Source organism: Euprymna scolopes, chromosome 7 (assembly GCF_053919585.1).
Source record: "Euprymna scolopes isolate OS-2025 chromosome 7, ASM5391958v1, whole genome shotgun sequence".
Classification (NCBI taxonomy): domain Eukaryota; kingdom Metazoa; phylum Mollusca; class Cephalopoda; order Sepiida; family Sepiolidae; genus Euprymna; species Euprymna scolopes.
Window position 1 is genome coordinate 100,971,120 of NC_136488.1, and position 12,715 is coordinate 100,983,834.

Genomic DNA, 12,715 nt, shown 5'->3' on the forward strand with positions numbered 1-12,715 from the left:
ACTAGAATAATTACTAGATACTCTCCTCGACTCTCTATGGTCTCCCTGTACAGGAAGTTGTTAGGATGGCATGAGGATGCTTTTACCTACAAGTGAACCCTGACTAAATATTAAAATCACAGTATTCGCAGCCCAAGTAAGATCTCTTTGATATGGCTAGCCCATATTTGCTTTTGTGAGGAATGGTTCACTTCTCTAAGTGATGTTAACTCAAGTAATAATACGAAACTAGATCCTCCATCAAACTAGATGAATTCTTGTCCTGGAATCCAGTAAAATCAAGAGACCAAAAGAAAGATATACTATAACATATTTAAATAGTCAATTGGGGACAGGAAAATTATGTTCTTAACTTCTTTACTAACTGAGTATTTAAGAGGTAAAGGAGAACTTTGAATATCTATGTGACTCATAGAGATATCAGTGTTAGGGAAAGTTTTAGAAAGGAGGCTCTTTGATTCCAGAAGTAAAATGAAACAATATATATATATATATATATATATATATATACATACACACACATATATATATATAAGGAGCAGTACGCTTTCGTTATATGGGAATATCACTTTCTCCCATGGGCCTATTTTCTGCCCACCTGGATTTATAACCCCGAACGATATTGGACTCCTTCCGATAATGCATTACTCAGGTTGTATCAACTCTTTTCGTATAATTTTTCCATATAATTACTCACAACCACTTAAACAACTATTTTCAATAATTGTGCTGAAAAGCAAAATAGCGTCCATTCGCAGCTGAACATTTTGCTAACTGCATTTCATTTCCTCTTCTGATATGAACCATTGTTGAAGATCCATGGATTAAGGAAATTAAAATAACCCCTTCTGTATATTCCTTTTGTCAAGCAATAAATTCTTAAATCGAATATATGTCTCTATATGTTGTTTTTTCAGAATTTAAAATTTAACCATGAAACTTATATATTGCTCTATTCTTAAATATTGAGCTTTTCCTTTTTGGCTCGGATCTCCTTGAAAGTATTACTTCAAGTAATATCTATCAGGATTTTTCATCTGAATTCTATTAGTGTCTTATCTCGCTTTATATATATATATATATATATATATATATATATATATATATATATATATATATATATACACTATACACACACACACACACGTGAATTAACATGTTAAAATTTATTGATTCGCTACATTCAAAGATTAGTATTAGTTAAAAAAATTTTAATGCGATATTTCGTGCAAAGATTGCCAACATCGTAAGTAATCCAAAACTTCTAACAAAATTTGAACCTGGCATGACGAGCTCATATTCTGCACCAGTCCAGTGTCACTTCCTGAAACAACATTCTTCACTTCACTCCTTTTCTTGCTCTGCCTCTTTCTTTCTTGCTGTCTGCCTTTTCTCTACCTCTATAAATTTTTCTCTTTATTTCGTTCATGATTTTCCTCTCCCTTCCTTCTCTCTATTTCGATCATTTTCTTTTTTTTTCTATTTCTCACTCCCCTTCTTTTTTTTTTCTCACCCCCTATATTTCTTTGCAAAACTAATGGTGATGGTGTTCTTTTTTTTTACATTGTATTATCACAATCAGTATGACCTTTATCGTGGGTCTTCTTTACTGTTCTATTGTATGTTTATCTTCTTTTTCTTTTTCTTGTTTTTCTTTTTTCTGTTTACTATTATTAAAAAAAACTCCCTTTAGGTATTCCATATTGTATGTTCATCAAACCTGTTATTGTCATCTTTCATCAAATATTATTTTCCATTGTATTATGTTTTCCAATTATTCTTATACCCGGATTTGTTCTTTGATACGCTAATCTTTTAAGTCATTCATCTGAAACCTTACGTGGATTCAACTTTTTTTTTGCACATAGTCATTGATATTAAACATTTTTTTTTTCTTGATTTGGACATTTTTGCTCATTAAAATAAGCTTTTGTGCGATTGTTGAAGAATAGATTTCCGAAGATCTTAACATATACCTTTAATACATATTAATATTTTATTATATACCTTTAATACATATTAATATTTTATTATATACCTATAATATATATTAATTATTTTATTATGAACCTTTAGTTTCTGACTTACAGTTTAAAAAAATTCGTCTGTTTACCTATTTCATGACCGCCCTGTCTTGGTCAGATGTTAAAATCCACAGCTACTATTCAAAGTATACAAAAGGTCATAATATTTTTTTGTTTTAACTTATTTTGACAGGTTTTCCTTAAAAATAAATATAATTTAACCCCTTTGAGTTAAAAACATGGCCGATAGCCATTAGTCGCGTGCTCTTGTGTAATGAATGAATGTGTGAATGTAGGATTGACATGAAATTCTTAAAGATGAACCAAAACGACCGAAAAATGGGCTGAAATGACTTAAATAAATAAAAAGTAAATGACTTAAATGCCTTTAATGAACATAAGGATGAATTGAATGACCTTAAGAATGACTTGAATGCTTAAAAAATAACTGGAATCCTTCAAAAACAACTTGAATGATTTGGAGAATGACTTGAATGGCTTTGAGACTGACTGGTTGTAAAGTGGGTGATCATTTTACATTAAATTAATACAGAAAAATGATCCCCCACTTTATATCACAAAGTTACAAACATATGTACAGCAGGTAGTAAGAACAGATACTACACTTTGATCTTGGCCAAAAGGCTAAGAAAAGGGTATTTATTTGCTCCCCCATCGAACAAATTAGGCACAAGGCCGATTTTTAATGTGAGAAGTGAAGGGGAAATGGGGACCAACTCTCCAGGGAGTAGGGGAGCTGGATAGTGACAATTGGTATGAAGGGTTGCCCCTACATTGATCAAGGTCTTATATGTGGGGTTGCTCCCACATATGGTCTTTGCTTGCAGTATCTGTTCCGGCAGATACTACACTTTGATCTTGACCAAAAGGCTAAGAAAAGCTTAAAAAGCTAACAACAGCATCTATTAACAACAGGCCTTTGATCTTAATCAAAAACGCCAAGCACAAAAGTGTTACGGACAGACCGACAGACTGACCGACGGAGTGACATAGAGTCGCTTGCACGCGACTAAAAACCGATTTAAATATAAATATCTCTATAATTATATAAATGCAACTGTGTGTGTATGAGTTCGTTCTTTATAGACTCTGAAACGACTGAAAAAGATTTCTTTAAAATTTACAGAACTTTAGTGTATAAGTCTGGGAGTGACCTTAGTACTGTCTCAGAATACCCCCGATAATTTCCGATAATCGTTAATCAAAACCATTATTTCAATTTATCTATCATTGGTAAAGTCATTTTTTCCATATCGTCACTTAGAAACAATGATACAACAACGAGCGGTGAAAATTCTACTGTGAGTAAGTTGATACCGTGCTTTTTCTTTTTTGCATGACGTGGTCTGTAGGTTCAACCCCTGCACATTAATTTCTTAATGTTTTTTTTTCGCTAACTGGAAAGAAGTTTATTTATAAAATTGGAAAATTTACGTGTGTATGTATATTTTTAAAATAGCTATTATTTTTGTAATATAAAACTGAAATATTACGGTACTTTAATTAAACTTTATAATTAATTATAGAAAAAACAAAATCGTAAACTAAGCAAAAGTGATTTCTTCGTCGAAATAAAAAGAATACATTTGAATTTCACTCAAGTCACTTAAAATGATAAAACTCCAAATAAAACTTTTTTTTAAACTAAGTTTGCTTTAAACTAAGTGTTTGGTATAAAATGATTATTTTTTTAATCAAAAATTCACCTCAAGCAATTACAGCACAAGTTAACATGTTTTTATATTTAAAAAAAAGTTCTTAAATTTGACACCTCTCTTCCCCCCTCCCGCTATTATCACTTTTTTAATACCCCTTTCTACCAGGGCTAAACTGTTGTCTTGATTCCCCCTCTCCACACCCCGAGCAATACCGGATACCCCCGCTAGTAAAGTATATAAGTATAATCATATTTATTTTAATTTTTAAATGAAAATATCATATTTAAGCGTATTTTACGATCAGAAAAACTCCCCCTCCTCTAATCTTTATATATACCTTTATACATATTAACATTTTAAAATATACCTTTATACATATTAACATTTTAAAATATACCTTTATACATATTAAAATCTTAATGCATACCTTTATACTTATCACGATATGAATATATACCTGTATACATATTCCTAGTGTTTCTTATTCCACAATATACAACCGGGAAAATCAGCAGTGAATCCAGGAATTCTCACAATTTTACACAAAATGGTGGTCCGACAGAAAGCAAACAAACCAAGGACAACAGATTATGCAACCTCTGTTGTAGAGATTGCTACTCTGGCATCGGCTTCTACAGTTGTAGACATGCTCCAGCCAAACAGACAACTGAGATCCTATTCATGATCAACTCTGTCCGATAAAAGCCTACTACTAGTGTTCATATCACCATTACATTGGTTACTTTCTCCAGTCCTTTTATATTTCTATCTCCAGTCAGTTCCCCCTCCCTGCATTTAGCATGTAAATCACTCATTCTATCTACAAGCCTGTCTGCTGATATTGTAAACATCTTTTATTTTTTTAGGTGTTTTTTTCCTTGGTATTACTCGGGGTCCTGATATTCATATATATCCCAATCATGGGAATTAACTGTTTGGTTTTTGCAGCTCTTGCAGAGAGATGTCGAGGTCAGCTTACATACAACGCCTGATATTCCCAAACGGTTACCCATCTGGTTCTAACCAGGCTCAACTTTGCCTAACTTCAGTGACCTAATGAGAACCGATGTGGCAATGTGATTATGCTGTATATTTTTTCACCAATGAATATCAAAAGAAGTTAGTACATTGTGATTTGGGTGGCAATTTTAGAACCACTGAGTATGAGGATCAGAACTCCTTCCTTTCTTTATGACTAGCAGGAAGATCTGACATTGCCCAGTATTAAATAAGAATCGACGAATGTTTCACAGTTGCAATACTTTTATTGTCATCAAAATCGATCATTTTTCAATCAAACAGATTGTTTACCTGGAATAGTGAGGAACCCACTACAGGGCACCAGGAAGAAGCTTCATATGCCTCCATGTAGTCCACAATACATTGTAGTCTACATTGCACTGCAGAAAACATATTGTTGATTTTATAAAATTATTTTTCATATAATGACTTCATTTAAAGTTTAAAATTCGAAAATCAAGTATCATGGTTCAATTGTGCTTTAAACAGAAACATTCATTTCGAATGCCCCCATCTTATCAACGTACCAACTGTTGATTTTATATGCTGGGTTCATCTGCTTATATGCTGATAAAACTTCTCAAACACACTTGTGATGTAAGGCTGTATAAGGGTGTTAACTTTGGTCAAAATTTGGACTGTACCTTCTTTAATCGAATATTTTTGATTATCGATACTTATCCGCGGCATTATGATACAATACCTATCTAATAACATTCACAGACAAATAAAGTACATGGGAAATTTTTTTTAATCGGCCCAGCCGTTTCTGAGTCCATAGGAAACAAATTCAGGCAGACACACAAAATTCTTTTTATATATAAGTAAATGTAAATAAAAAATAAAATGTTGATCAGGATTAAGTATAAGAATTGATGAAATCGATTGAAAATATTCTTAACTACACAGACCAATATTTGCTGTAAATCACTGACAAAAGAGATTTTTTATGTAAAAAAAAAAAAAGAAAAACAATTATTAATAAAGAAATTATGGGAAAAATTACTCTTTAATATTACTTGGATTATTCAGACTACTGTTCTCATCTTCAGTGTTATTCTTACAACGTTTCAGCCGATATAAACTCCAACCTTCTTCAGGTGTATCTTGTCGAACTCTGGAATCTATATGTCCAACAAAGGAATCTGTATGGAATTTCAAAATGAAACTTATTTAATTCTTTGCTCTCATTCCATTAGTCAGAATTCTTAATTATATACTTAGTTTCGCCTGTATTAATGATTGAACATTTAGCCTCCAGAAGAAAAAAAAAAAAAAAAAAAAAAAAAAAAAGAGGACGATGACTAAGAACTGAATATTACTATAAAATGCCATACATGTTCGGCAAAGTTTGGTTTGGTTGTTTTGTTTTATGGCATATCAACCCTTTGCAGGTTATTTGATGCTGAATCCAGTTATTTTGGTAAAAATTTTAAAGATTCAATTCTTCATATCATTAAATATTTATTTGTTGTGTTTGGCTTGGTTGTTTTGTAAAGGCAGATTGTGGTTTTTGTCGATAAATTTGCAGAACATGATTGAGTTTTGTCCAGGGAAAGGAAAAAAAGACAATAACATCAATGTGCACTTTAGGTCAGGAAGCCAGTGTCTTCAGATTGCCTGATCTGGTAGCACCAGTCAGACAAAGATTCCAGAGTTTGACTAGATGTACCTGAACAAACTTGGAGATTATATTGGTGAAAACATTGCGAGAATAATATTGAAGATAAGAACAGTTGTCGGATTATTCCAAACAATATCAACTAGCAAGACCTGTGGAAATCTCATAGAAGACTCATTCAAATATAATTTATTGATGTTGATGTGGATGTTCACCATAAATGGAGACACTCCGATATTATTGTAGCTCTTTTATTAAAACTGCAAAAGTATTTATTTAAGCTATCAGGGACGCCCGGCATAACCTTGTCATAAAATATGCTTAAATATGACATTTTGATTTATGCAGATGTCATATATATTATTATAGAGTCAATTTTCTATCGATTTTTATATATTATAAAGTTGTGATTTCACAAATAAAAAATATATCCATATGATTTGGGTGCATCAGCTTGAATTGAAATCGAAACCAAAATTTATGAAGAAAAACATATATAATATATAATATATATATATATCTTGAGTTCCTTCAGCTATAATCGAAACTAAAACGTATGAAGAATTCTTGATAAAATTATTTATAAAAAAAATAGATGACTTGAGGGCCATAAGCTGAAACCGAAACCAAAACTTATGAAGAATTCTTGGTAAAATTCTTTATTACAAGAGATAGAATGCCATAATAATTAAATGACAGTCATTCGAAAGAAAAAAAAATGTAAGTGTGACACACAAAATAACACACACGGTATTGTATTAATATATAGATTATCAACCCACATTTGAAAAATTCCAAACCATAAAATCGTTTTTACTTTATATTAAACAGCTTTATCACCACCACCATTACCACCACCAACAACACTATCATTATCAGACCCACCACAATTATCATCACTACTACTATCACAATAATCATCACTTTTTTTTATATTGTACTGTCAGTCTTGATCTTCTGAATTCTGCGTTTTCTGTATTTACTAATAATATTTGTTAATTCAATTTATCAATCAACATCTTGAAAATACCCCCCCCCCAAAAAAAATGTCTTTAGTGTATTATATACTAGTGGCTGCACCGCGTCGACACACACAATGCCAAGTCGAACACAAAATCGAGTACACTCAACATCAAGTACACTCAACATCGTCTTACCACCAACGCTTAGCTTGTGAACTCTGAGTATGGGAAATTCCCATATGCACAAAACAAAATCACTGAAAAAACAAAAATACCCTAACTAAGGGTAAGGATAATGAGTAAACGTTAGATAAAATGATGGTTAAAATTATTACGAAATTGCCAGGATTTGAACCTGGAATCTTCTGATCCGTAGTCAGATGTGTTATCCATTTCACCACAACTCCTGTCCATATGGCGAAAGATGTAACCGCGACTGTATACAGACAGTGCTAAATTCCGTTGACATGGGCAGGTAACTTTTCCGACAAAAACGAAACGGCCGAAACCCCCTTATTTTGGGCTTTTAATGTGACTCGGTGTTGTTTGTTACGAACCATAAGGATAATCTAGGGACTCAAACTTTCAAGGAAAAAAAATATTTTTCATCCGGTGCATCCATTCGAAAATTTTATTGGTATATATATATATATATATATATATATATATATATATATATATATATATATATATATATATATACACACACACACATACACACACATAAATAAATAAATATTTAGAATTTTATTAATAGTATAGATAGATAGATAGATATAAATTAGGCACCGCCAAAACTGGCGGGGCAGGTCAGTACTTTTTGACGGACCGTCTTTTTAAAAATCTACCAAAAATCAGGTAATTATCCGATCAATACGAAATTTTCAGCGATTATTAGGAGAAGAATGAACTTTATAACAGTCTACTTATTTTTCATAAACGATATTTATATATATATATTTTTTTGCTTACAAAACCCTCCCTTGTTTTGAAGTGGGAACAAATATGCTTAAAATAATCATCTGAAACTGAACAAAACATATTGTGTTGCTGTAAGGGACAGAATTATAGATTAAAAAAAAAAATTGTTTGCATACCTTATTTTGACGTCTGAATATCAGAACTTCGATTGTGTTTAATTATCCCGCTTTTGAGTTTTGAAGTGTGAAATTCGGTGAATATGTTAAGTAAAATAATTAATTTTAGTTAAGCAAAACAAAAAAAAATTTTTTTTAATATTTATACGAAAAAAGCCATTTTAAAATTTTTGATAAATAAATTAACAATTTTTTTTTAGCGAGCCGAATAATGCATGACCATTATTAAACAGAGCATGCTTTGAATAATCGATACAAAAAAAAAAAATTCGATAAATATTGTGCCCTTTGTGTTAAAAATAGCATCATTTTTTTCGATCTCGTTTGAAAACGTTTGCCGCCTTTCGACTACGGTGGACCAAACGCGCTGAAATAATTTTTTTTTATTCTGCTTTAAATTGCCCCCTGCCCCCATTTTGGGGAGCCTGGCCCCCACACACATACACATTAAAAACCAAACTCATACAAATGGTCACCCATCTGGTACTGGCCAGCCTCAGCTTAATAATACATTGAAATTTTCGTCACTGAAAAATAAGTTTTTTTGGCCTGTTTGGTCTTCCATAGTTTTCGTCTCATCAAAAGAAAACGTAAACAGAGTCGATCTGAACTCTACGGCGACGCGAAATATCTGATTACCTATATGAATAAGTGGAATTATTTGAAATTCAGGTACTTATATTATAATATTTTTGCATATTCTCTTAGAAAATCATCCTAAATCTTAGTTAGACAATAAATGAATAAATAAATTCTTTCAAAAACCCTTTTTTTTTTTTTTTTAATATGTAAGTACGTTTTTTGTGCAAGACAAAAAATATCAATTGTTAACTTTTTGGGAAAATTTAACATTTAAAATTGAATTAAAAATAGTAGAAAAAGTTTTACATTATTCTGTTTTCTATATGATAAAATTCAGGGTTTTATCTTTCTGGAAAAAAAAGTTACTCAGAAATAATGGATTTTAATAAATGTAATTTCGTTTTAAAAAACAACAACAACTTGATTTTGCGGCCATTTTTGGCGGTGCCTAATATAAATAAAACATCTTTAGCATCATCATCATCATCATGACCTTTCTTATATTGTATTGTTAGTCTTGTTCTTCGTTCTGTATATTTATTTGCTAAGTTCTTTCTGATTCACAATGGTATTACATGATAATATCCTCTCCCTTTTTCCTCCCTGCTCTCCTCACCAACCACAGCAGCTTTATTCCAAAACTGGTTCATTAACAATACTTGTTCAACACTTATCTTGCAACTTGTCCACACCAAAAGGAGAACAAAAATAAAAGATCTTTCTGCTTCATGTTTGTTTTTTCTTTTAACACAAAGCTACCTGCACTCGTGAAAAGGGCAGGTGACCCTGAGTTTCCTCTCCATAAATAAACAGGAAGACCTCCTATTTCGTTAGCCTAAAATATGCTCCTGATTATGGTCTTAAACACAAACCTACATTGAAGAATTTTCAAATTCTACAAAAAAATAACCCTGCCCTATTCAGCAAAATTTAGATCCATTCAAAGGAACCCATAAATGTGTTTATATAGTCTATATTGTTTGATAACTCCGAATTTAAGCAATTATTTTTAAAATTATATATATATATATATATATATATATATATATATATATATATATATATATATATATAAATAAAATTGTTTCTTCAAAAATGTCCGTGGACCAAAGTAGAATATATGAAGCAACACAAGCATGCATGTCTTACTTTTGAGTCATTGTCTAATTCAATATAGTATATAAAGTAAAGTCAGTGTATTTATCATTTTGCCTTACTTTTTAGTCATCATCGATTGTAATATTTCCCAGATTCCAATACAATTACCGATTCTGTTCTAAATTTCAAATGCTGATAGAATTACAGATTCTGTTTAAAATTTCCAATTCCGATACAATTACCGATTCTCTTCTAAATTTCCAATTTTGATACAATTGTTATTTAGATGAGCTTAAAACGTCGGTAGATATATTTAGGTTTGTGTGTGTATACATAACTATATCTATTTGTATATTGATCTCTAGGGATTATGTCAACGTGTGTACAACATTTACGGGACCGTTCACAAGACGTATACAGATTGCAAAACATTGAAAGGGATGATACCTTCTCATCTGATAGGTTTCATTCAGCCTATTCATGGTTTACATGTTTGAACAATCGGACCTGGGATAAAGATTTTCAACTTCTCCAAAGAAGAAACCAACACAAAAATCATCGATAAAATAATATTTGTAGTTCTTTATTCCGGTAGTTCCTTTCTTCTCAAAGTTGTAAGCACTGTTCATATTTACATTTCCGGTCTTTTGAATCCGATCCGCCTCCTGGTCGTTTAGAGAAACCCAACTTCTCTTGGTAGCTCCAAAAACCCAACTTAACAAACTCAATCTCCACGTCTCATCTTAAGATCCACGTCATCTTAAGTGATTTTTACGTCAAACTACGTCAGACTGCTCGAGGTCAAACCTATTTTAAATTATTGTTATTAATTTAAACATTCTAAAACCCATTTTGTTTATACTATTTCTCTAAACATTATCTTTCTAGTTTATATTTATATAAACATTTATTTCAACTAGAATTTGATTCCGAACAACCAATTTATCCTAGGCTAGCAAGGTTATCTGGCATCGTCCGGCATTGCTTATGCTACACAATTATAGATTCGGATTCCATTTCTTTTCAAATTTCAACACATTTAGCCATAAAGTTATGGTTTTGTTATTAATTTTCAGATTACCAAAAAGTAAAAGCACACTTGGGAAGGGGGGGGGCGTACATTACAAGAGATTTTGATAGTATGACCATATTATAAGAATAGATGAGAGTTTTTGATTTAATAGACGTAGAAGGGTCCGCATTTTAAGGCCAAGGAAACCATGGGAAGACGTGAGGAAAAAAGGAATAAATGAAGACCTGGTTAGAGATAGGTTAGCTTGGAAGTCAATTTCTTGAAGCTATGCAATACATGCCACCATGTATGATGATGATGATGACGATGTAATGATGATGAGCGATTCGCAGTAGTCCTACTAGTCGATAATAAAGCAATGTTTTATTTTGTTTCAGGAATTGCATATAGCAAAGACAATTATGATATTATTGAAAGTTTTGATGATGTATATCTCAATCTTTACAAAGTTAGGTATGTTTATATATTTGTATTGCAGAATTCATTCCTAAATTAATAAATCAATCATTTTGAATCTTTGAATGCAGATTATAAGGTGCAAGTAGTTAAAATGTTGGCTATATTTAGTTACATTTTTCTGACAAAGGGAGGAGAATTACTGTTTTGTGGATGGGAATCTATCCTTCTAACACTTATCGTTGGTTAGTTTTTGACCTTGAAGTAGTATTATTTTAGCCCCTCTCATCACCAAGCTTCATGTCTTGTTTGCAATGATTTCACTAAGAAAATTCTCCAAATTTAAATTTCTTCAGTGTTTTTAAAGGTTTTTAAAACACATAATACGAGCAAAAGTTGTCATTTGAAAATTCAAATATTTCAGATTTGCATTAAATTTGACTCATTGTGCACAAGATAAAAGTTTCGATAATTTCAATTTCTCCTTACGACACCTCAAACTTAAACCTTAAAATTTAAACATCTATAATTAAAATCATGTAATCGATTTGAACCAAATTACAATAAGGATTCTAAACATAAGGTTTGCATCATTATATTTTAATTTTAATCTTTAGAAAAAACATAAATTTGGTGTAAAACTGGTCATTTTGGGAAATTAATTTTACACTTTCTATTCTTTTAGATTTTAATAAAATAAAATTAGAAAACTCTGATGTAAATAGTTTTTTTTTTCCGAAATATTAGAAATATATTAATATACATTTCTAATATTTCAGGAAAAAATCTCTTCATCAAGAAGAAATAAGAACTTTTTGCAGAACCCTATATTTCCTTTCTGCACCTGGTGTTATTGAAGCTTCGGCGCTGAGTGAACGGTGTTCTTGAAATATTAGAGATATTAATATATTTCTATATGACAATTAACATTTGAGTTATTTTATTTTACTTTTTAACATTTGTGTTGCTGAAATTTTTAAGATGATAAATAATGTGTTTTTTTCATACATTAATATAAGTATATTTAAACATTGGTAAATATTACAAATCGTTTTTGTAGATGATAGAGTCAAATGTTTGGATACTACTGAGAATTAGTTGCCCATAAATATATGTTGAATATTAATATCATAGTCATGTTCTGTCTGGGAACTTTTTGATATCACCTTGTAGGTGTTTGTGTGATGGACAGTTTCTATTTGT

The 12,715-nt window shown here is 31.1% G+C and overlaps 1 long non-coding RNA gene, 1 other non-coding gene and 1 pseudogene across 2 annotated transcripts in view; all 3 read right to left on the minus strand.

The window, feature by feature from the left end:
* The window catches only part of LOC145280241 (uncharacterized), a 174,616-nt gene that overhangs the window by 17,787 nt on the left and 144,114 nt on the right, over positions 1 to 12,715 (minus strand). The window lies entirely within an intron of this gene.
* Positions 2,545 to 2,682, minus strand: LOC145280519 (U2 spliceosomal RNA; annotated as a pseudogene).
* On the minus strand, positions 7,641 to 7,713 carry Trnar-acg (transfer RNA arginine (anticodon ACG)). The gene has a single exon. It is a non-coding gene; the product is annotated as a tRNA-Arg (tRNA).